This window comes from Pavona decussata, unplaced genomic scaffold, assembly GCF_977016875.1.
Source record: "Pavona decussata unplaced genomic scaffold, jaPavDecu1.1 SCAFFOLD_234, whole genome shotgun sequence".
In the NCBI taxonomy this organism is placed as follows: Eukaryota; Metazoa; Cnidaria; class Anthozoa; order Scleractinia; family Agariciidae; genus Pavona; species Pavona decussata.
Window position 1 is genome coordinate 1,596,116 of NW_028145639.1, and position 23,861 is coordinate 1,619,976.

At 38.5% G+C, this 23,861-nt stretch overlaps 1 long non-coding RNA gene across 5 annotated transcripts; it reads right to left on the bottom strand.

Annotated features, from left to right (window-relative positions):
• Positions 1-1,468: 1,468 nt before the first annotated feature.
• On the bottom strand, positions 1,469-19,064 carry LOC146458070 (uncharacterized). Of its 5 annotated transcripts, none has more exons than XR_014858311.1 (6): positions 18,919-19,064; positions 18,608-18,722; positions 8,533-17,616; positions 4,870-5,096; positions 4,148-4,193; positions 1,469-3,573 (listed from the first exon to the last, which is right to left on the bottom strand). It is a non-coding gene; the product is annotated as an uncharacterized LOC146458070 (long non-coding RNA). The 5 variants fall into 5 exon arrangements; XR_014858307.1 differs by having other exon boundaries at positions 18,608-18,725; XR_014858308.1 differs by having other exon boundaries at positions 4,148-4,246; positions 18,608-18,725.
• Between the last annotated feature and the right edge of the window lie 4,797 nt (positions 19,065-23,861).

Here is a 23,861-nt window from a genome sequence, read left to right on the forward strand (position 1 = left end):
GACTGAGGAAGACTTTTGATTTACTATCAAAGGCCATGAAAATAAAGATTTGATGTCGACTCACAACACTCACAGTAAGTTAATTTATCAAACCACCAAGAATTGTATATGCCGTGAGGCACAAGCATAAGCAGTATATAGGTACCTTCCCGCCATTTTGATTTCTTCCCTCAAGGTCAGTCCTAGACTGACCTCACTCTGATCATGATTCTTTTTCTGTGTGGGACCAGGAGCCCATTATATGCTCCTGATGGGACTGAGAAGGATGGAGTTTTTCTTCTTCGCATTCCATTCCTACACATTTTAACTTTTTGGTCAACTTCAGTAGTATTTAACCCTTCAATAGAAGGAGGTTTTTTTTCACCCCCTAATGATTTGAAGTTGCTGACTCTTGTAGAACTGGCACTCCAAATGTAAAAGTAGTTTTTACTAGCGTTCCAACTGTTGCAGGATCGTCAACCCACACAAAATAAAAATTTTCGGGATACATCCCCCCAGAAAATCTCGAAAATTAACTCACCTCCCCTCCCGACCCCCATCCCTACCGCCGAGCTCTCCCCAAGCCCCAACCGCCACTGTGATCAAATTGGCCCGAAATGACGCCCGAAGAAGGGGGAAGATGAAGGTCAGGCCTTGGGTTTTAAAACACTACTTCATTTCAAGTAAATATTACGTTTGTTAATTTTAAAAGTAGGCTTATGTTTTATATGCAAATGAAAATATTAATATTTTGTCCCTCCAAGGAAAAACTTGCAAATAGACCCTTCTCCAAAATGGCGGCCGAAAATATTAATTCAAATAAGTTAGACTGCAAGCAGTCCCTTTCTGGTTCTCGTTTATTTCTCCTCGCTCCAGTCTCGCTGCACTGTGAGCGCACCCCCTCGACTAACCAGAAAAAGACTGCTTGTAGTCTACAAATATCTTAAAATTAAAAACGTATACCAGCACTAGAAAGAGCACTTTTACTATAGTAACCCTGCAAAGTTTCAGCATATCAGGTGTAATATCAGCTCGAAAATGTAAGTTGAAAAATGAAAAATTGACAGATGTTTGTATGACTGGACGTCATGCCCCCAGTCATACAAACGTCTGTTAATTTGTCAAATGTTATCTTACATTTCCTAGGCTGATATAACACCTAATACGCTGAAACTTTGCAAGGCTACTAAAGTAAAGGTGCTCTTTCCAGTGCTGGTATCAGTTTTTCATTCAGTTCAATTTTAACTCATTCAAATCTGTTACCACCATTTTGGAGAAGGGTCTATTGCTCCCTCAAAACAAAATCGTGAGTTTCAAAACACTGTACATGTAAAATATCCCCTTTGTTATAGAGTCCAAAACATCTTATTCTGAGCATTTCTCTTTCCCCTTTCCCCTTTTTGTGACTGATCTGAGATGAAGGAAGAGACCCTGATATTAAGGTTGAACAAATTCAAATACACAAACCAATAAATCAAACCATTAGAGATCTGCCAATGTTACATTTATTTAACGATGTTTAATACTAAGTCTAAAGGTTACATTCAGTGAATTTCGCCTAATCAATACGCAACCGAGCACACTCAAAATGGATATTTTAAAATGCATTGATATCCTACATGCACCACAGCCGGACACGTAAACCCTAAAAACCACTGAGTGGGAAAAATAGGGACCGTGTAACCCCGACCAGTGCTATGGTGCTACCTCTGGGGTTTTAAGGTTATAATCTAAATGTCAAATTGAAAGATAAATTGAAAGAACAATATTTACACAAAACCAAGGCAAAAAATAAAAACTTAATATGAAGCTGCGTCAGTGGTAAGGCTGACTATAGAATGTCACAATTAGTTTCCCAAACTGTCTCTTTTTGCAAACGTGCAAATAATTTATGAGCCTTTGCTACTACACACAGTTCTCTGTTCCATGTCAACAAAAATTATATTAATTTATGTCAATACTAATTATCACAAATTACATTTTCCATTTACCTCTGTCTGTCATACTAGAAAAAGAAAAATTCTCAGCTCATCACTTGAAACTTCTGTATCCCTTCTTGCATTAGTAGGTTATTGCTTGTTGTTAGAGCTTGAGCTTAGCATTAATATTATCAGAAAGAATTCAGATGTTCCAAGTCAAGCTGTTTTAAAACATTACTATTTTTCAGTGAATAATAGTATTATTCATAATTTTATGTATCTTCAAGCGGATCCAACAATGAGAGACAAAAGTCTATAGTTACCATGCCTGTTGTTGTTCTATTATTTCTAGTGATTCCTTGACTTCATACCGGTTACCCTGACATACCAGTTTTCTTATGCCATCATCCAAAATTCTGGTATGAAAGCATGTAGGAAACTGACAATCCAGGGTGTGATTGATTTGGGTTGCTTCTTTTACTACACCCTTTAAGATATAATGGTGCTGTAGGTGAGTGGTCAGCATACTGGACTTTTGATCTGCAGGTCAATAGCTCAAGTTCTGGTTGCAGTCATATTTGTGTGGTATCCTCAGACAAGGCATTTACTCTACATTCTCTCACTCCACTCAGGTGTACAAAATGGGTTCATTTGAGATGGCAGGGACAGCTAACAAAATGCTGGGGGTAATCCTGTGAAGGACAATCACTCCCATCCAGGGGGTGGGGGAGGTGCAATAATGTTCTTACTTGGAAAACCAAAACCAAATACAAGCCTGATGGACCACAAGGCTCCTGATTGACACTAATGAAACAGACTTGAATGAAGAGACCTACTAAATATGATGGTGTTGAAGTTCTTGAAATCTTTTCCCCATCACTTTGAACATGTAAGAACCTGTGTGAGCTCAAGGAAATGCTGGGACTATTCCAGGGGTATCATGAATAAAATATCTATTAACTTATCTTTACATGACCTCATGAATGCAATCCTAGCTGTAGGGGCAATTAAATTATGACCTCATGTTCTTAAGTTGTTCATGGTCCCACACTTCCTTGAGCGACAGGAAAATACATTGTCAGTGAATAATTTTGAATCATTTTCTAGGTGAATCTTTGCCAATTTGCTGCAAATGTGTACTGGAATTGTGAAGTTAATTTAAATGCAAAGGTAAAGTCTGTTCCAATCTTGTACTTCATGGGGCCACAGCTCACCAGGGTGGGCAAAAATTGTGGATTTCTGTTGCATAGAATGCATGTGATCATTACTACTCCCCTCCCCTTGGAGGGATTCAAGTTCATTGGTGACAATAAAACCCTAAAAACTTTTGTTAAGTTCTCCCAAACAGTTCAAACATGGCCCCATCTATACTCATGAGTGGAGAGGGACAATATGGAGGAAGTGTTTCTTGTCTGAAATTACACATTACAAGGGCAAAGACCAAGGTTTGATGCAGAGAACTCCTGATCTAAAGTCTTGCATGCTTGCTAACCACTGCAACACCTCACCTTTTACTAATTACAGTGTACAAACTTGTATGATTTATCTAAATTAGTCTTGAAGGTAATTTCAATTTGAAGATTCCCTAGCTCTCCATCTGGGCTGTGTCTGTGGGTTTTGTAGGTGGTAGGTCTCCATGTTGGTACTAATTTGCTGCAGTTTGAAAGAGTCACTCCTGACAGAAACATGAACAGTAAAACGAAAACCAAAAACATAAGTTAATAATTATTCCATGTATTGAGCATTTACATAAATGAGGTTGGTAGCGCCGAGATGGCTATAATCATCTCATATCCAACAAGTGCCTAGAAATTTGTCCAGATCTTGCTGGTTTGGCTTTGCAAGAACAAACAAGAAGACATTAATAATCAGTTGTTGCTATTTCTTGGGCTTGGTATTAATGGCTCAATTATTCCACTAAGAACTGAGCCAATCAAAGCTACTAAGCCAATCAAATCCCTGGGATTGCATCATACAATGATCCAGTTTGTAATAAAGTGATTTATTCTAAACAAACTGAAACATTTCAGTTGTTGAAAATGCTTTCAGACATTTCTCCTTGATCACCACATATCATTAATGGCAACATGTCAGATTGTTGATATGGTTACTATGCATCAGGTCCACATTTTGTTGGTTTCTGCACTACTGTATTCTGACCTAAAGAAATCATAAGGCCTTTTGAATGTTTAATTTATATAATTTTATTAAGTTACTCTGCAACTTTACAATAGTAGGGTTTTCCATACCTTACTGTTACTTCAGGCAGATCCCGGTGTCATGATGCTTGGCCACCTGTGATGAAACAAAGAACAAACTTGATGTTAAGCAGGATATCTCATCTGTTACTGAAATAAAACAACAGAAATTGTAAGGACTATTTTAAGCAGCTTTCATTAATTTATTACTTACAGTTACTATTAATTATTTTCATTTAATTTATTGACAGCAACAACAATTTATTTGTACCCAGAATAGGAAGAAATTACAATTAAACAATATTGATTTCTACAAAAAAGTTGGTAGAAGGGCACCTGAAATAACTACATGTATGACAAACCACACTAGTCAGGTGCCACTTAAAGGTTTACATTTGATTTGTTTGGCCAGGTGAAAAAGTGCGACAAGTTACACATACAACTGAGGATGAATGGTTCTTTTTCAAGTTATAACCTTGCAGTGTTTGCAAGTTTTGTTTTTCATTTTCTTCCACTGTTTGTCTTTAATCTGAGATTTTGAATTAAACCTTGTTTAGACTGGCAAGTCTTGGAAGCGTAATTATTTCTTTGACAGTTTTGATCTCATGTTACTTGATGTAGAAATGTTGAGATGGTAGAGTGCCTTTAGAAAACCAGTCATGATAAGACATTTAAAGCATAGTCAACAACTCCAACAGTCTTTTATGGTGAGGAGAAATTAAGGATAGAAGATTCAAGAACAGAATGCCAACAAACTAACTAAAATTACTCACCTCTGTTCCTCTAACAGACACTAGTGCTGTTAATAGTATACACAGTTGGATTGAACCAGGCTTTAAATCCCTTTCAGGTCATCCTCAGGACAAGGGTACTTCAAGCTGTGGGAGTGATCAGCAGCTGGAAGAAGGAACTTTGACTGCTTAAATGGACCTCAGGAAGTGGATCCGTTTTCTATGTGTAGCATCCAGGGCATCTTGGTAAACCTTAAATGCAAAAAAATCTCTAGAGTGCATTAGTGTTTAATAAGTGTTTTTGTACATTTGTGAATGAACAAATTTATCAATTTCAATGTCATTCATCAGCAGTTTGCTTCACACTCTAACACTCACAGTAATTTGAAGCAACAATAAGCAAATTCATGATTAAATTAACTGACAGTCTTAAGGTACAGTAATTTAATACACTTAATACTTCCTGTGTCCTCTCTGTCCACTGCTCTTATACTATGCCCACTGTACCACTGTATTCTTCTGTGTCCTGTGTTGTTCTTCTGTGCCCTGTGTTGTTCTTCTGTGTCCAGCTGTGTTGTTCTTCTGTGTCCTGTATTCTTCTTCTGTGTCTTGTGTTATTCTTGTGTCCTGTGTTATGTTCTTGTGTCCTGTGTTATTCTCCTGTGCCCTATGTTGATCTACGGTGTCCTGCGTTGTTCTTCTGTGTCCTGTGTTCTTCTTCTGTGTCCTGTGTTATAATCTTCTGTATCCTGTGTTGTTCTTCTCTGTCATGTGTTATTCTTCTAGGTGTGCTGTGTTGTTCTTCTCTGTCCTGTGTGGTTCTAATCTGTGTCCTATGTTGTCCTTTTGTGTCCTGTGTTATTCTTCTAGGTGTTCTTTGTTATTCTTCTGTGTCCTGTGTTATTCTTCTGTATCCTGTGTTGTTCTTGTGTGTCCTGTGTTATTCTTCTGTGTCCTGTGTTGTTCTTCTGTGTCCTGTGTTATTCTTCTAGGTGTCCTGTGTTATCTTCTCTGTCCTGTGTTATAATCTTCTGTATCCTGTGTTGTTCTTCTGTGTCCTGTGTTGTCCTTCTGTGTCCTGTGTTATTCTTCTGTGTCCTGTGTTCCTTTGTGTCCTGTGTTATCCTTCAGTGTCCTGTGTTATTCTTCTAGGTGTTCTTTGTTATTCTTCTGTGTCCTGTGTTATTCTTCTGTGTCCTGTGTTATTCTTCTAGGTGGGCTGTGTTGTTCTTCTGTGTCCTGTGTTGTCCTTCTGTGTCCTGTGTTATTCTTCTAGGTGGGCTGTGTTGTTCTTCTGTGTCCTGTGTTGTCCTTCTGTGTCCTGTGTTGTCCTTCTGTGTCCTGTGTTGTTCTTCTGTGTCCTGTGTTGTCCTTCTGTGTCCTGTGTTATTCTTCTAGGTGTCCTGTGTTATTCTGCTAGGTGTCCTGTGTTGTTCTTCTAGGTGTCCTGTGTTATTTTTCTAGGTGTCCTGTGTTGTTCTTCTGTGTCCTGTGTTATTCTTCTGTATCTTGTGTTGTTCGTCTGTATCCTGTGTTATTCTTCTCTGTCCTGTGTTGTTCTTCTGTCTCCTGTGTTGTTCTTCTGTGTCCTGTTTATTCGTCTGTGTCCTGTGTAATTCTTGTGTCCTGTGTTATTCATCTGTGTCCTGTGTTGTTCTTCTGTGTCCTAGCTGTGTTATTCTTCTGTGCCCTGTGTTGTACTTCTGTGTCCTGTGTAATTCTTCTGTGTCCTGTGTTATTCTTCTGTGTCCTGTGTTATTCGTCTGTGTTCTGTGTTGTTCTTCTGTGTCCTGTGTTATTCTTCTGTGACATGTGTTGTTGTTCTGTGTCCTGTGTTGTTCTTCTGTGTCCTCAGTGTTGTCCTTCTGTCCCCTGTGTTGTTTTTCTGTGTCCTGTGTTATTCGTCGGTGTCCTGTGTAATTCTTGTGTCCTGTGTTATTCTTCTGTATCCTGTGTTGTACTTCTGTGTCCTGTGTAATTCTGCTGTGTCCTGTGTTATTCTTGTGTGTCCTGTGTTATTCTTCTGTGTCCTGTGTTATTCTTCTGTATCCTGTGTTGTTCTTCTGTGTCCTGTGTTATTCTTCTGTGTCCTGTGTTGTTCTTCTGTGCCCTGTGTTATTCTTCTAGGTGTCCTGTGTTATCTTCTGTGTGTTGTGTTATTCTTCTGTGTCCTGTGTTTTTCTTCTAGGTTTTCTGTGTTATTCTTCTGTTTCCTGTGTTGTTCTTCTGTGTCCTGTGTTATTCTTCAGTATCCTGTGTTGTTCTTCTGTGTCCTGTGTTATTTTTCTGTGTCCTGTATTGTTCTTCTGTGTCCTGTGTTATTCTTCTAGGTGTCCTGTGTTATTCTTCTGTGTCCTGTGTTATTTTCCTAGGTGTCCTGTATTGTTCTTCTGTGTCCGGTGTTATTCTTCTGTGTCCTTTCTTGTTCTTCTGTGTCCTGTGTTATTCTTCTGTGTCCTGTGTTGTTCTTCTGCGTTCTGTGTTATTCTTCTGTGTCCTGTGTTATTCTTCTGTGTCCGGTGTTTTTTTCTGTGTCCTGTGTTGTTCTTCTGTGTTCTGTGTTATTCTTCTTTGTCCTGTGTTGTTCTTCTGGGTCCTGCGTTGTTCTTTTGTGTCCTGTGTTATTCATCTGTGTCCTGTGTTATGTTCTTCTGTGTCCTGTGTTATTCTTTTGTGTCCTGTGTTATTCTTCGGCGTCCTGTGTTGTTCTTCTGTGTCATGTGTTATTCTTCTAGGTGTCCTGTGTTATTCTTCTGTGTCTTGTGTTATTGTTCTAGGTGTCCTGTGTTGTTCTTCTGTGTCCGGTGTTATTCTTTTGTGTCCTGTGTTATTCTTCTGTGTCCTGTGTTGTTCTTCTGTGTCCTGTGTTGTTCTTCTGTGTCCTGTGTTATTCTTCTGTGTCCTGTGTTGTTTTTCTGCATTCTTTGTTCTTCCTCTGTGTCCTGTATGTGTTATTCTTCTGTGTCCTCTGTTATTCTTCTCTGTCCTGTGTCATTGTTCTGTGTCCTCTGTTATTCTTCTTATCCTCTTTTATTCTTTTTTCCACCTTTATTCTTCTCTGTCCACTGTCATTTTTTTTCTTTCACTGTCCAGAATGCATAATTATATAAACAATCCTGACAAGACAAGTGTGATTCCTGAAGCAGAAGTGAAGATCTATCTTGTTAGCATATGACTCTGTACCTATTTGTCAGATGTTAAATTTGTTGAAATTAGAGAATCCCAGGACAATTGAAGACCTTATGTGGAAGAAATTAAGAATAATTATTGCTTTACAGAAGGCTGGTGATAAATGTTCCATCATCTTCACAATAGCATAAAGCCATATAATGGTCAGAGAGAGGAGACGGTCTCAACATAGTCCATGGAGTATTGTTGAAGTCGTCAAGAAACATGTTTGAGGTTGCAAGTCCTTGAGAAGATTGACGAGGGGCATAATGAGGAATAACCAAGATTACCTGCAGAGTATTCTGTTTGGAGGCCAGGTTTTAGTCTTCAAGTACAAGACATGGTAGACAATTGCAAGGTCTGAGCCAAACACCTACAGCAGAGGGTGGAACTGCTTATTCTGAGACCTAATCTCCAGTACATACATGGCAAACAGTCACAGCTGATTTTTTTGAGCTTGAAAACCACAGCTCAGCTGTCAAATAGTAGCAGACTTATACTTCTCTTGCTTTGCAGAGGTATAATGCAGAAAATAACCAATCTTCAGAAGTTTTCAGAGTGTTGAGGGAAATCTTTACAAGACATGGAATTCTAGAGGAGGACAGGCATGACAAAATGGGCCACAAACAGCCTCATTTCGCTCAATCAAATGGTGAAGTAGAACAAGCAGAGAAAACCACCAAATCACTCCTCAAGAAAGAAAAAGGGAGTGAAAATACATACAGTTCCAACCACAAACATGTGGATACTCAGCAGTTGAGTTACTCATGGGAAGAACAATCCTAACCACCATCCCAAGTTTCCACACCTAGCTCAACTTCAATCAGCTCTCAACACAGAGCTCTTTCATTAATACCTGCAGTGCAAACTGGTACCTTGTATTCATAAACACTTAATATGTCACCACAGGTCACCAAAGGGTAATAATAAGGGTTTGTATAGCATTCGAACTGGATCCTGGTGTGTTTTGCTGTGTTTTCATGGCTTCTCAGAGCTCCCAAAAGCTGTTTTGAGTGGTTTATCTCTCAGAAGCTGATCCACATGCAGCACTGTACTATGCAAATGAGACGGTTGGAAAACTCAAAGTCCAATTCGACCGGTCATTTGAGAATAGCATTACGAAAATCTTGCTAAAATCCACTTGAAACTCAAGCACACACTTACCTGCCTTACCATGTACCAAGAAAGATGATGTGTGGTCCTTCCTGAGCAACTTATTCTCGGAGAAGTTCATTTATTGAGACACAAGCGTTTGTTGAAAACAAGGTTGACTTCAAATTCGGCGCCACCATTTTTGCCACGACCAAGCTGTGTCGTTGGAATATCATGACAAACTCACTGTCAAACCTAGGCACGAGTACTAAAATTTGCCTGACCAGGTGAATCATGTGAAACCTTTGGCTTGCATCAAGTTAACACACCCCCTCCTGGGTAAATGCAGTTCTGTACCAGCTAGCCATGCATGGTGTAAACAGCTATTAATTTTTTAATGTTTATTATTTAATATTTATCATTTAATATTTTATATTTTAATTTTAATATTTACTATTTTTAATATTTATTATTAATTATTATTATATGAATTGACGTTACTTGAACTAATTCGTGATTTTCCAACTCATAAATCTTGTTCAAGTTGTTCAAACTATCCAGCTAGGGTGACTGGATCAGTAGGAATGATGTCCATGCAAAAGAGAAAATGAATCTTTTAGCAAAATCGCCAAAAAGTAAAAGTTTCAACGAGCATAACAATGGTACTCAATAGATGCACTAAAAACTTTGGTACATTTATTTAATTAATTTTTACCATTCTTTGCAAAACAGCAATGTAAAACAACCAAATTCAAGGTTTTTTGGAGAATTAAGTCACCCAGCCAGGATATAGTCTGGACACCCTGTACAAGATTTATGAGTTGGAAAATTGTGAATTAGTTCAAGAATAGTCAATTCATATAAAAAAATTAGTAATAATAAAAAATTCAATTCACATTCTCAAGAGACATTTCTTGCCGTTACGCCATGCACAACTGGCTGGTACAAAACTGCACTTACCCAGGTGGGGGTGTATGTACTTTGTTGTAAGCCAAAGGTTTCACATGGATTTCCCCGGTCTGGAAAATTTTTGAACTCATGCCTAGGTTTGACTGTGAGTTTGTCATGACATTCCAGTGAAACAGTTTGTCTGCTGCAAAAATGGCGCCAGATTTGAATTCAACTTTGTTTCCAACGAAGGCCTGACTGTCTCAATAAATGAACTTCTCCAAGAATGAGTTGCCCTGGAGGACCGCACATCATCCTTCTTGGTATAGGTAAGGCAGGTAAGCATGTGCTTGAGTTTCAGGCAGATTCTAGCAAGAGTTTTGAAGTGCTCTCCTCAAATGACACCAAAATGGGACTTCAAGTTTCCCAGCCTTCTCATTTACATCGTACAGTGCTGCACGTGAACGAGCCACTGAGAGATCACCATTCAAAATGGCTTTCAGCAGCTCCAAGAAGGTAATGTCTTCTTCTTGTAAGGAAATTTCTTCTGCATACAAAGGTAAAGGTGTGGTAATCACTGCTTGTGTCATCTTTATCAGTCTGTCTGATAATCGTCCATCCTAGTGGGTAGAGTCTTGCACTTGATTTGTTTACTTTTCCGGCTACTTCTTTGATGATAGTAGACTGAGAGAAGTCGTACTAATTTTTCCTCAGATAACATGCGCAAAGTTGATGGTAAAATTAATGCAAATTAGAGGGTCCATCACTTGCTTTTGCACACTACAGAACTTAGGAGAAGAAAGAGAATGCTTGCAGTCTATGATTGAAGTCATCAATTCAGGATTATAATCTGCTCCAAGGAGGACATTCATCGTTCTTCTTCTAGCTTGTCGTGGAAAACAAAAGGGTTTCATTCAGATGAGACCACTTGTATTTTATATTTTACCTAGTTGAAAGCTTCCATTTCTCCACAAATCTTCTGTGATGTCTTCACTTTATTTGTTTGAATCGCTTTGCCATCAATGCTCTCCAGCCTAAACTTCACTTGTTGATCACTGGTGATGTTAACAATGACTTGTTTCTTTTGACCTTGTACACCAAGTTCCGTTCTGTTAGATCTTCATTGATGCACATTGTGTCACTCTGTTGAGAACGCAGTTTACGAGGAATCTTGTGTTTCCATTTTTAAGATCACTGGGATATGTGGCTTGCAACTATGATGAAAATTGCCCATGAGGGACACCAAGGGATCGTTTGTACTAAAACATGCCCACATTTGGTTGGTTGGCTACAACCAAAATTATTGTCATACAAGAGAACCACTGCAAATGACGGTTTTACCAAAAGGACTTTGGCAGAAAGTCAGTGCAGATTTTGCGGGACCTTTCCCAATTAAAGTCATGGCGTTGAGTTAAAGGTGTTCTGGGCCCAATATGCAAGGTATCCTGTCGTAGAATTTGTAACCTTGACCTCTGCAGAGGCTGTCATTCCTGAGTTTAGATATGCTTTCCATACATATGAAATTCCAGAGAAGGTCAAGTCTGATAATGGGCTGATCCAATAATTATTAATGGTACAAAGTTTGCAAAGTATGCCCAGCAACAAGGATTCATGCATCAGAAAGTGACTCCCTGGTGGGCTGAGGCAAATGGTTATGTCAAAACCAAAAGAACAGTATAAAAGAACAATATAAAAGAACAGTGCAAGAATCCTAAGCTTGAAGGGAGAGTTTTTAAACAAGAGCTTCAAAAGACAGTTGGAGACTATCTATCATGGACCACTCTTTAGTTATCAGTATCCAATTGCAAGGTGAAGTGACATGGCCAATATTAGCATAAAAGACGATTACTAGAACGGAGCAGCAAAGCAAGACATGGAACTTTACAGAGACATATTCGGAACTTGCACCTGATATTCAGCTTCTTCTTCCACCCAATCTTTTAGCTTTTTGAGTGACTTGATCTTTATCCACCTACAATACTGAGGTAGCATCTTTTCTGGTATTTTCTTGAGTATGGTAGTGTACAAGGTTCTGTCTTCTAAATCCAGTTGGCGATCATTGTCTTTTAGGTTGACTAGGTGGGCTGAGGCAAATGGTGACATCAAAAGATTCATGCAACATTAAAGAAGAGCGCAAGAATTCCTAAGCTTTAGGGGGGAGTTTTTAGACAAGAGGTTCAAAGGACATTTCAAAACTATTGAGCTGCACCCCATCCCATGACAGGAGAGAGCTAATGGACAAGCTGATGTTTGGCAGAGAGATAAATAGAAAATTGCCTGGAAAGATTTTCCAGGAAACCGAACGCCATGACCCAATCTAAGAATGGGAGGAGACAAGAAAGAAGCAGATGAAAGCTTACGGAGATGAGCAGAGGCACACCCAATGCAGCTCAATTAGAATTGGGGACCATGCTCTTTTGAAACAGAGCAAGTGCAACATGTCAACTCCGGCATATGATCCCCAACCCAGTATACAGTTATTGGTGTAAAGGGAAGCATGATGATGGTGATCGCGAAATCCTCTCATTGCAAAATACGTAAGTTTAAAGAAGAGAAGCGGCCAGGAGGACAAGATTCCACAAAGCCATATGGAGTTAGAATGGAGTTGAACTGCCAGATCCCGAGCAGAATAGGAGAATGTCCTGGGACAAGGGACAGCATTGCATAAGAAGTAAACAATGATCCTAACACCACACCAGTGGAACCCAGAAGATCTCTTTGAGCCCAAACTTCTACATGGGACACCATCTATAAAGGACTTTGAGCTGCTTTAAGAAGAAATGGGGGAGATGTAGTGTCCAGGTCTCATGGATCACTCTTTAGTTATCAGTATGCAATTGCAAGGTGAAGTGAGGTGGACAATATTAGCATAGGGACGGTTACTAGAATGGAGCAGCAAAGCAAGACATCCAAACTTTACAGAGACACTCAGACATTCTCCAAACTTGCACCTGATATTCTGCTTCTTCTTCTACTCAATCGTTTAGCTTCTTGAGTGACTAGATCTTCCTCTTAGTTTTCCTTTATCCACCTACAGTACTGAGGTTAAGAATCTTTCTGGTATTTTCTTGAGTATGATAGTGTTCAAGGTTCCATCTTTTATTTATTGTTCTCTTTCAGGAAGACCACCACATTGGCAAACTGCTTTAGAGCCAATAGCACCATCTTGATGTACCATATTAACCTTCTTGAACTCTTCATGGTGACCCTGTACCTGCCTTCCACTTCCTCCAATTTACTTTCTCCATAGTCGCACTTTGGCTGTCTCATTCGCTGCCTCTGAGTAACCCAGTCCTTTGACTGTGTCAGCTGCCTCTCCAGCAATATTTATTAAGACATCCTTTAAGCGTCAACATCTTAAACTGTGATCAAAGGGAAGGCAAATCTACAAAGCTCAAACATGCAGGGTGTCATTGGGGAAATTCGTGCTTGTTTCTCACGAATATGTGGATCCAAATTTTCTCAAGTTGTCCATTGACTGCATTACAGGAGACCTCAATCAAGTAGCCAGCCTGTTGTTAGCTCCCATCTGTGTTCCTCTAAGTATGCGATGTGTGTAGCTGTGCTGAATCATCACTTCTATCACTGATTCTTCCATCTTCACTTTTTGACAGTAAACAATGAAATCAGCAGTTTGGCTGACTGTCCATCACAGTAATTTGGAACAACAGTAGACAATTAAATCAGCAGCTTGACTGACAGTCTGTCACAGTAATTTGGAATAACAGTAAACAATCACAACAAAAAAAGTTTGTTGGGTGGCCACGGTAAGGCGCGTCGCACTGTAAATCAGCTGCTTGTCTCACAATCCATTGCAGTAATTTGGAATGAACAGTAAACAATTAAATCAGTAGCTTGGCTAACAATCTGTTGCAGTAACTTGGAATAGCAGTAAACAATTGGATCAGCAACTTGACTGACATCATATTAATGACAGTTAAATTTGGAATAACAGAAGCAATATTAAATCAGTTGCTGATGTCTCACAATCCAATGCAGTATAATTTGGAATGAACAGTAAACAGTTAATTCAGTAGCTTGGCTGACAACCCATCGCAGTAATTTGGAGTAACAGTAAAGAATAATTGTTTCATATTGGATCAGCAGCTTGACTGACATTGCATTAATGATAGTAATTTGGAAGCATGTTGTGATTGTATTAATAAATTATTGTCACTTATTTTAGAGGTTTTGATTAACAGTCCATCGCATATTTGATTCGACTTGTTGAGTGAAAACTATTATCCATTAATTTGGAGCAAGTCAACTCGAGACAATTTGATTCTTCCTGTTGAGTAAGAGTTAACCACCATTAATTAGGAGCAAGTTGAGCTAAATCATTTCACCTGTCCATTCCCAACATTAATTTGGAGCAAGACAAGACAAATGTTGATTCCACATGTCATTATATATTTATATAGTGACAGCATTTCATCATTAATTTGGAGTCTGTTGTGTTAATTCATTCAATTTGTTGGGTACATAACAGCTGATCACCATTATTTAATTGAACAGGTCATTTTGATTTATTCAACACTTCAAGCAGCAGCTAATTTGGAGCAAGTCAAGTTAATTGATTTCACACTTTCTGTTTGAGTGACAGATCATCACCATTTGACACAGTTGATTCCACTGCATGTTTGTAGTTTGAATCCAAATGTTTAGTGACAGATAATTAGCATTAATTTGGAGAACATGCATTGATTTGTGTGTTCACTGACAGCTATAATCACCATTAATTTGGAGAAATCCAAGTTTCCATTGTATGTCAATTGGTTTTATGTCAATGTGATTGCACATTTCAGGTGACTGCTAATCACTTTAAATTTTGGTGTAAGTTTTACTTACCCTTCAAGTGCTACATGATCCGGAGATATGCTTTTTTGCACTTCTATGGGGAAGCTAAGTAGGATTAAACTGCAAACTAAAAGCACCATACAGGTAAGAATAGAATCTGAAATAAAGAAATTGCATTGCTTACCTTCATAATCATATATGAGAAAACTTTCATCCAAGCTGTTACGTATCCAATATGTAGAGGCAGTCAGTATCTGTAGGACTTCAATGTAATCAAAACTTGCTGTGTACTTATATAGCCTTAAATGTTTACAAGTGTATTACGGCCTTAGCTGAAAATAAATTTTTTGGTAAGTACTGTTTAGAGATGACACTAACAACTCTTTTTTGTTTCTTTTATTGTGAGTAAATGCAATGCAATTACAACAGCTCAATTAAACACACTTTCTCTATATTCTCTAGATTTCCTGAAAAAGAATTGTTAGTATTGATGTGTTTTAATTTTTGCACCCAGCTTGCAGAATAAAGAGCTGAGGTCGAGACACTGACAGCAGTTTTGTCATAATTCTTTTATTGTAAGAAAATGCAACTTAGTTACAACAGTTTGGATAAGCAAACTTCTTCCTTTGGAATTTTTGCGCATATCCTGAAACAGAATTGTTAGTTTTAAGGTATTGTGTTTAGTATTTCATGTGTACAGATTTTTTGTTTTAGTAGTTGGTGTGATATCTTAAATCAGAATTTTTACAGAGTTAATAAAGATAAGATGTAGATGTACTTTTGTGGAAGAAAAAAAATGTCTTATTTGGATGACCCTGAAATGGAAACTTTTATTTCGTTAGTATTCAATTGTTTAGTCAATACTACTGTACCAGTTTGTTTTAGAATAAAGATGCACTGACAGCAATGCAGTTTTCAGAGTTTTATTCACTTTTATTCTTAAGTTACAGAGTTTGTAGAATTAATTAATCTACATATGGAACCTTGGTAGGTCTGCCATGGGGTGCGCTCCTACGCTAAAGATTTAGCATCCAGTGAAACCAAGAGTGTTTCTGTGTCTGTAAAACTTGACACTTCAGCTGAAACACTCAGGGTCCCCCAGACACAATCAAGGTTTGCCAGCTGCTTGCTATAACAATGAATTATTCATTGTCAATACCAAGCTTCTAAATTAAATTGATTGTCAAATTTGGACCGAAGATGAAGCCGATCGTTTTCGAAAGCCGGACTTTGAATCGCCGGAAAACAAGAAAACTCCACATACCTGATATTGGAATGCTGTCACGCTGTTATGCTTCTTCATATCTCATGTCTCCATGGAACCCAGGGACCAGTTGTTCAAAGCACAATATCTTGCTCTTTTTTTAGAAAGCTAAGTTTTAGTTTTAGGTAAAGAAAAGGCCTCAATTTTTTTGGTAAAAATCTTAAGCAATTACTTATAAATTAAAACTAGAATCAAAGTTCACTTATTGTGCTTTGAACTACCAGGTCCAGCTGGACTTATATAATCACAACAAACTGATAGCTGTTCCAACCAACATTGCCAAAAAGTTCTTAATTTATATTAAATTCACATTTTGGTATTATTTGTTGAATCAATAGTGGTAGATACTTCCTGATGATTGATGATGATGATTTTGTTTGCAACAGACAATAATTTGGAAATCTTTCATCTGGCAGCTGGCCAGTTTTTTTTTATAAGTGTCAGCAACAACAGGCAAAAATTATTGCATGTAATTGTTTAATCTTACAACTTTCCATGGCTGATAAGTTTGATTGGCAACATCAGATAATTTAAGTGACAACAGACAATTGGATAAATATTTTATCTGACATCAGTGCACTGATAATTTTGAATTGGATCAGAGAGAAATAAGTGTTAATTAGTCTGACAGTTGTTCATTATGCTGATAACTTGCACAGTAAATGATTAAATTGATAAATTCTTTGATGCAATAATAGTATTATCAATGGTAGTTGAAACAGCCCATAATACTAACTATTTACTCTACTCTGATCTAGGGTGTGTGCATTGTTTGTCCCTTTATGCCCAATATTATGTGCTTAGCTTAGTCCTTATCAACTAAATTCTTAATTGCCTGTAACCAGAAAGACCATTAAACCTGTAAGGAGTTGCCAAAACTGGTCTCCTTTCAGAAGTTGAATGGACATAAGCTCCAGTTGCTAAATTAAATCTGAATATAAAGTTGTAATGTCTGGTTGAACCTTACGAAATGTCGCTTCACTTAATCCAGTGCTAACAAACTGTCAAGTGAAGTGTTGTATTTAGAAAACTTATGCGCAACTAAGCAGGAGAAAAGCATCCACGATGAAGAGCCTTGGAAGAATATTCAAAGTGAAGCCACTGAGTGAAGACATCTTGATCTTGCAGAAAAACCGAAAAAACTCGAAAGATCGGTGGAAGAAAAGTCGAATAGCAAATCCGAATTCCATTCGATGGCCGAACAACCTGCAAAGGAACCCACATGGGAGCCTAAAGGGGAGGAAGCCATCCCAACCCTTGGGGCCCAACTATCTAATCTAGCTACAATTAAGTTAAGCCGAATAGCCAATCATCTGTGTATCGTGTGCTTTGTAAGGTTCATCCAGAGCTCTTATTTTAACCCCCCATTCCCACCCAGATTTGACTGACCAGCTTCCATGGCTTGCTAAGGTGGAGCTGATTCGCTGATTTGTAGTCTGTTCTGAATGAAGTGGGCATGCTGTGAATCTCAGTCTGGATGTCAGACATCATTGATGGTGTGGTGGAATTAGCAGTTGGTTCTTGCAGATCTGTCAGAGGTGGTTGAGGGGATGATCTGTTGCCAAGGAAATCGAAGACAGCTGAAAATAAGAGAATAACATTTAACAAAACCTTCCCCAATGGTAGAGAAAATGGAAATACAGAATTTGAAAGATCTTTAGCATTTCTTAGAAAAACCACATTTATTCTAAAGAGCACAAATTTTGCAAAGCAGACTGTAAAACAACCCTCTTCTATTAGTGTAATCATTAAAAAGAAATAAGATCATTGTACGTCGTATTTAAAGGCACGGAAGCTTATTCTTTTCACCCTCCCCTCTCCCCCCCCCCCCCCCCCAAGGAAAGGTTTTGTTTGATTGGTAACTTTATTTATACACAGTAAAAATTCACCAGTAAAGTGCAAAACCCTACACCTAATACGTACGAGGTCTACGTATTAATTACAAAAACAAACCTAAACGATCAGGTTTTGGCCTAAACAATGTTTCTATTAATTAAATCAACATTCATTTAACATAAGTATGTTTCCCGCCAAAAAATTAAAACAAGAAATCAAAACAAAAATGTGACATTTTCGCAAGTACGCTTAAATCTAGTTCCGTGCTTCGGCGTTTTCGAAAGAAACATTTTGTACGTTCTTAAACAGAGGAAAAGTCGCAAACATTTAACACACATGTACAAACGTTTTATTCGCAAAAATGTATTATTGTGTGAACCGTGTTTCCCGCGACAACTGGCGAAATTTTGCAGTACCTTTGCGAAAAATTTTATCCTTTTCAAGAGCGAAAAATTTTGCGAAAAAATTCTTGGTATCATTCTTTACTACTTTGTTTCTTGTAAGTGAATTTATCTTTTATTAAAATAATAGTTCAACAGAAGCATTGTCTGCCTTTAATTCACACTTTTTTGTAATACTGTTTACTAAAGAAATCATCGCGCGCGTACGCCATAACAATGAGTTATGGAAAAAAACAGCTCGAGGAAGTCTTGCAGAATTTTTATCTTTGAAACTTGAATAAAAAAACCCTTAAAATATTAACAAAAAGTTTGGAAGCAGAAGAACAATAATTACCTCTTGTTTGAATTCCGCCAACTTGAAAAAGAAGCTCAGTGTTTCAAGGCCACACGTGTTCGCCGACATAAGTTGTTTCAATCTTGTCAAATTTTCTTGCTTCGACAGAAAAACTCTGCTGCAAGAGAAAAGATAATTAAATTTTAGTTACGAGAAAGATAATTTGTTATACTCCAGATAATTTACAAAAAACAACAATTACAATTACCAGAGACACGAATTTTTGACAACTGATGGTAAATTGTGCAAACTTCGGCGCGGAGTGGGGTGCAAAGTTAAGCTTAACTAATGTGTGAAAAATAAACACTTACCTTTTTTCCTGCTGAGTGGTCTTTGAGCTGCCTTAAAGTAGGTCTTTTTACAAAGACGTGCAGGAGAAGCAGGCATATTTATCGCCAAAAACTTTTTCTTTCTCCTCCTACAAAGCCGTGGCTTGTTTGTCTTCCTTCTGCAGCTGAATGAACTTTTTTGGGGAAGACGGCGCCAACATTACATTCAACCCACGTGATTTTTTATCACGTGGTGTAAGATTCTGTTCTATGATTGGCCTATGGCATTGTCGCCGGGCGTCATTGGCGGGAAAGGGCGAACCGCGGCTGGTCATTTGGCGGGAAAGCCAGTGTTAACCGTTTCAAAAAACTGCGACGCTCTTCAACGTTTGCATTTTAAGAGCTAAACATGTCGGTTTATAATTCCGTAAACCCTCCGTGTCAAATGAAAAGACTGTACTGTTATGGAGCTCATTGGCTCCTGTTTTCATCCCTTTCCAGGCGAAAAGCCTCGTATTCAGTTACAAATTAAACTTCGACTCAGGAGCGCGACTCTTGGGGCCGATTGTGACCCCCCTCCCACCACCACAGAGTGCCCTATTGTGGCCCACTCTTAGAAATTCCCCTTCAAATTAGCGTATCAACTCAGTTGGTAAAACCAAATATTATTTTCATTCCCCAAACAGCACTACAGTTTTAGAAACTAACCCCTCTAGATCGGTATCCTGTGGTTTTTCCACAACGTCGTACTTCAACGTTAAATATTTTAGGCGATGTTTTTACTGTGTTTCCCCGATTCCTCATAGATCATAAAATTTCTAAATTTTCGATATTCATCTTTTCTCGTTCGGAACGGAACGTCGGAAAAATCCGTAATATTTGTCATTGATTTGTGAAATCAGTCCAACTGTTTCCAAATCTTATCATCTCATGTAAGAAAGCGGCCAATCCCAGTAGACTTCATAACTCTACTTACCAAGAAATCGCTTTTGCGTTTTAGATCCGTGGCAAATGTATAAAATCCTTATTGATTTATAAACTTTTGTCCAATAGACATGAACAGGGATACCGCAACAGCTAAGGCCAATTACTGCGGACCCGGATATACGGAATATACGCACAAAGACCAGACAACCAAAACCGGGGACTACGTCCCCTACTCTTTGCGAACAGTGAGTGGGTTCTTTAACGTCCCACAGAGTTATTTACAAACAAGGTTTGTGAGACGGGGCCTACGGTTTATCGTCCTTATCCGAGAAGACTAGAAAGTCTAACCATTTTGCATATGTCAGAGCAAAGGCAGCACTTTCTCCTCAGTTATTTAAAGACCCTGAGACGGTGTTGGTCCGGCCGGGGTTTGAACCCGCGACCTCCCGCACGGTAGTCCGGCACTCTACCTCTACCGGCACTCTCCCTTGTTTGCTCAACTTTTTGCCATTCTTTACTATTCTTTACCCAGGCCATATAAACACATACGCACATGCGTACGCTTCAACAAACCGAAAAAAATATTTATTTTTTAATTTATTTTATTTTATTTGCTTCGCCTATTACAAGTGATACAGAAAAAAAAGAAAAAGGTATAACAAACGAAAAAGTATAATAAACGCTAAATTAGACAGGTATAGCACAATAGCGATAAGCCAATTGCAGTGGTGCCAGAGTTTAAAAATATTTAAAAAAAATAAATAGATAAAAGGATTCTTGGGTCCTCTGGGTCGTAGTTATATTTTAAGGCGTCCACATAATACTAGACTTGTATAAGATGGATTTAAATTGACTGATCTGAAGGTTGCATGAAAGTTGGAGGTACTATCTTGAGTTACTGGCAAAGCTTTAAACTTGTAACAAACCATGAAGTATCAGCGGAGAAGCAAATAATCTGGAATAATCGTGACATCCTAGTAGATGGAAAACCAATTTTCTACAAATCCTGGGTCAATAAAGGAATTATTTGTATCAAAGATTTACTAGCTGAAGACTTAAATTTTCTATCACTAACTGAGCTCAAAGCAAAACTTAACCTTGAAGTTCCCTTCACTACATTTTACGGTATACTGCAAGCCATCCCAAAGATATGGAAAGTAAAACTCCGCAACACAGTCTCTTCAAAGGTACAATCTCTCTCACTTCCGTCTACTAAAATTGCATATTCGATTTTACTTAGCAAATCCTATTTGATTCCAACCGGTGAGAGTAAAATTTTAAATTACGGCTTCACCAAAGAAAACATCCAAAACGTCTATATGCTCCCCTTCCGAATCTTGCATGAACCAAAGCTTATAATCTTTCAATTCGAAATTATTCATAACATCCTACCTACGTAGTCCAGTTTGTTTCGTGCTGGTATAAAGGACAGTGACAGTTGCCCGCTATGCAGCTACGAAAGTCAATCATTGTTGCACATGCTGTTTACCTGTAACATTTCCTACACGTTTTGGAACCTCTTTACGCGATGGTGGCACAAAACATACCAAGAACGCATAAAACTCTCTGAAAGTGTCATTCTGTATGGTTGGCACCAAAAATCAAACAACTGGTCAGCGCTCAATTACGCCTTCGTTATTGCCAAGTACCACATTTTTAGCACTAGTGTTTGCAATGACATTTTAAACTTTGAAAGCTTTCTTTTACGCCTGAAAAACAAAATCTCTGTTATGCGAACATTAGCAGTAGCAAATAATAAATTAGAACAATTTGTTAAATCCTGGGCCCCTATGTAATTTGTATGCACGTGTTCCTCTGTTCGTGAAGAATGCTGTGTAAAGACTTTTAAATAATTTTGGTTTCAAACTTCACGTGCAGTGTGTATTTATATGTAAATGTGTGTATGTGTTAGTATCTGAAAGTCAGCATGTAACCAGGGTAAGCTTTAAACGTTATCTTGTAACTTACCTTGTATATATTTATCTCGTAAGTTAGCATGCTTTATTTTGTATTTGTAAGTAATGTTTTCAATAAAAAAAATAAAAAAAATAAAAAAATGAAAGTTGGAGGTCATTTGCTAAGATATTCCAGATTCTAATGGTTCTATTAAAAAAAATCTCTGAAAAGTCACAGTATTTAATTTCTTTGAAATACAGTGAGTAACATTACGGTTGCTGTTAGATCTGGTAGTGCGACTGACTAAGACTTGAGGGAGAACAGAAGGACTAACTTTACTGGACAACGCCGGTTACAACTTTGAAAAAGAAAATCATGTCTAAGAACTCGTGCCTATAAAAGATTGGTAATAAGTTAAGTTTCGTTATCCGTGTCCCTATATGTTTGGTCACAAATAAATGAAAGGTCCAGAATATACTTTGTAGCGCGCCTCTGGACACGCTCGAGCTTCAGAATCAAGTCTTTAGACTGCGGAGACCAGACTTGCGTGGCATAGCCAAGGAGAGATCTTACTAGTGTTAGGTATGCCGAGCGTCTTACCGTAATGCTTTTGACGAGTCTGGTATATCTCCTTACATATCCCAAGAGCCTACTGGCCTCAGCGCATTGCTCATTGACTTGCTTGTTCCACGTGAGGGTATCCTGACGATGTAAACACCGAGACCCGTCTCGGCCGAGACGACTTCAAGCTGAGAGCCGGTCATATGATAGGTCGAAGATGAGGGGATTAAGTTTCCTAGTGATGCGCTGCGCTTTGTATTTGCTGTAGTTTAAGTTAACGCTAGCAGAATCTGACCACGTGATGCAGGTCAGATAAATCCTCTCTTTGTTCTTCATCGCGCTTTGATGTGATCTCTTTTGAAAACTTTTGTATCATCGGCGAAGGTAGCAATCTGGCTTGATCTAACTGCATCTGGCAGAGAGTTCACATAAAGAAGGAACAACATGGGGCCCTGTATCGAACCCTGTGGGACCCCTGATGACACTGGTAAAGGGCTCGATGTTGCACCCAATGTAGTTACTCGCTGGGATCGATTGTGGCGGTACGATTCTAGCCATGCATATGATAGCAGATTTCCCTCAAAACCATACTGACGTAGCTTCCTTAGGAGTTTTGCTTGGTTTACTTTGTCAAATGCTTTTGACATGCCCAGATAGATTATATCTATCTGTCCTCCCCTATCCAGCTTTGCGCCAATTTGGTCTAGAACTTCAACAAGCTGCGTTACACATGACCGTTCAGCTAAGAAACCATGCTGACATGCGCTGAAAAGATGGAAAACATGGTCCCTGATACTATTGAATATGTACCTTTCCATAACTTTAGAAACAATAGAAAGTAGCGAGATCGGTCCGTAGTTTTCCGCTTGTTCTTTGTTGTCCATTTTGAAAACAGGGACGATGTTCGCTAGCCAGTTCCAGTCCTCCGGCAGATAGCCCAACCTCAGCGATTTGTTGAACAATTCAGTAAGCAAGGGTGCTATCGCGTCAGCTGTTTCTTTTAGAATTTTGGCAGGTATATCAGGATCAGTAGCTTTGCTGGTATTAAGATTGCGAAGGATTAGTTCAACTTGAGATACTGGGAGAGATACATCAGTCAAGAACGGATTTGAGTTTTGTGGCTGATCATTCTCCCTTTCAGGCGCTGGGATTCCCTGGGCAATCGAACTGATTGATGCAAAATACTGGTTGAATAACTCCGCAACTTCACTTGGTGTGGAGGCCTTAACTGTTGAGTTGTCACTGGTTGCCATGGTAATCGTTTCAGGGATGTTTTTGTGTTTCGATTTCACTTTCAGAACTAAAAACGATTCGGGTTCGCCGACTTAAAGTTTGATTCCGTATCCTCAACAAACGCCTCCCAGACCCTACATTTGCGAAGTCTGCGTTTGATTTCAGAACGCAGAGTCCTTAACTTTTCTTTTAGGAGAATGGATGCTCTCTGTTTCAATTTTTTGCGTATTGAATCTTTCTTGTTGATGAGGTTTATGACGGAGCCATATAAATATATAAATGAAATAAAATAACAAATTAATCTTGGGCTTTAATTTTACAAATGCTAAGGACAGTGATTGCCTGTAAACAATATGATAAACATCCTT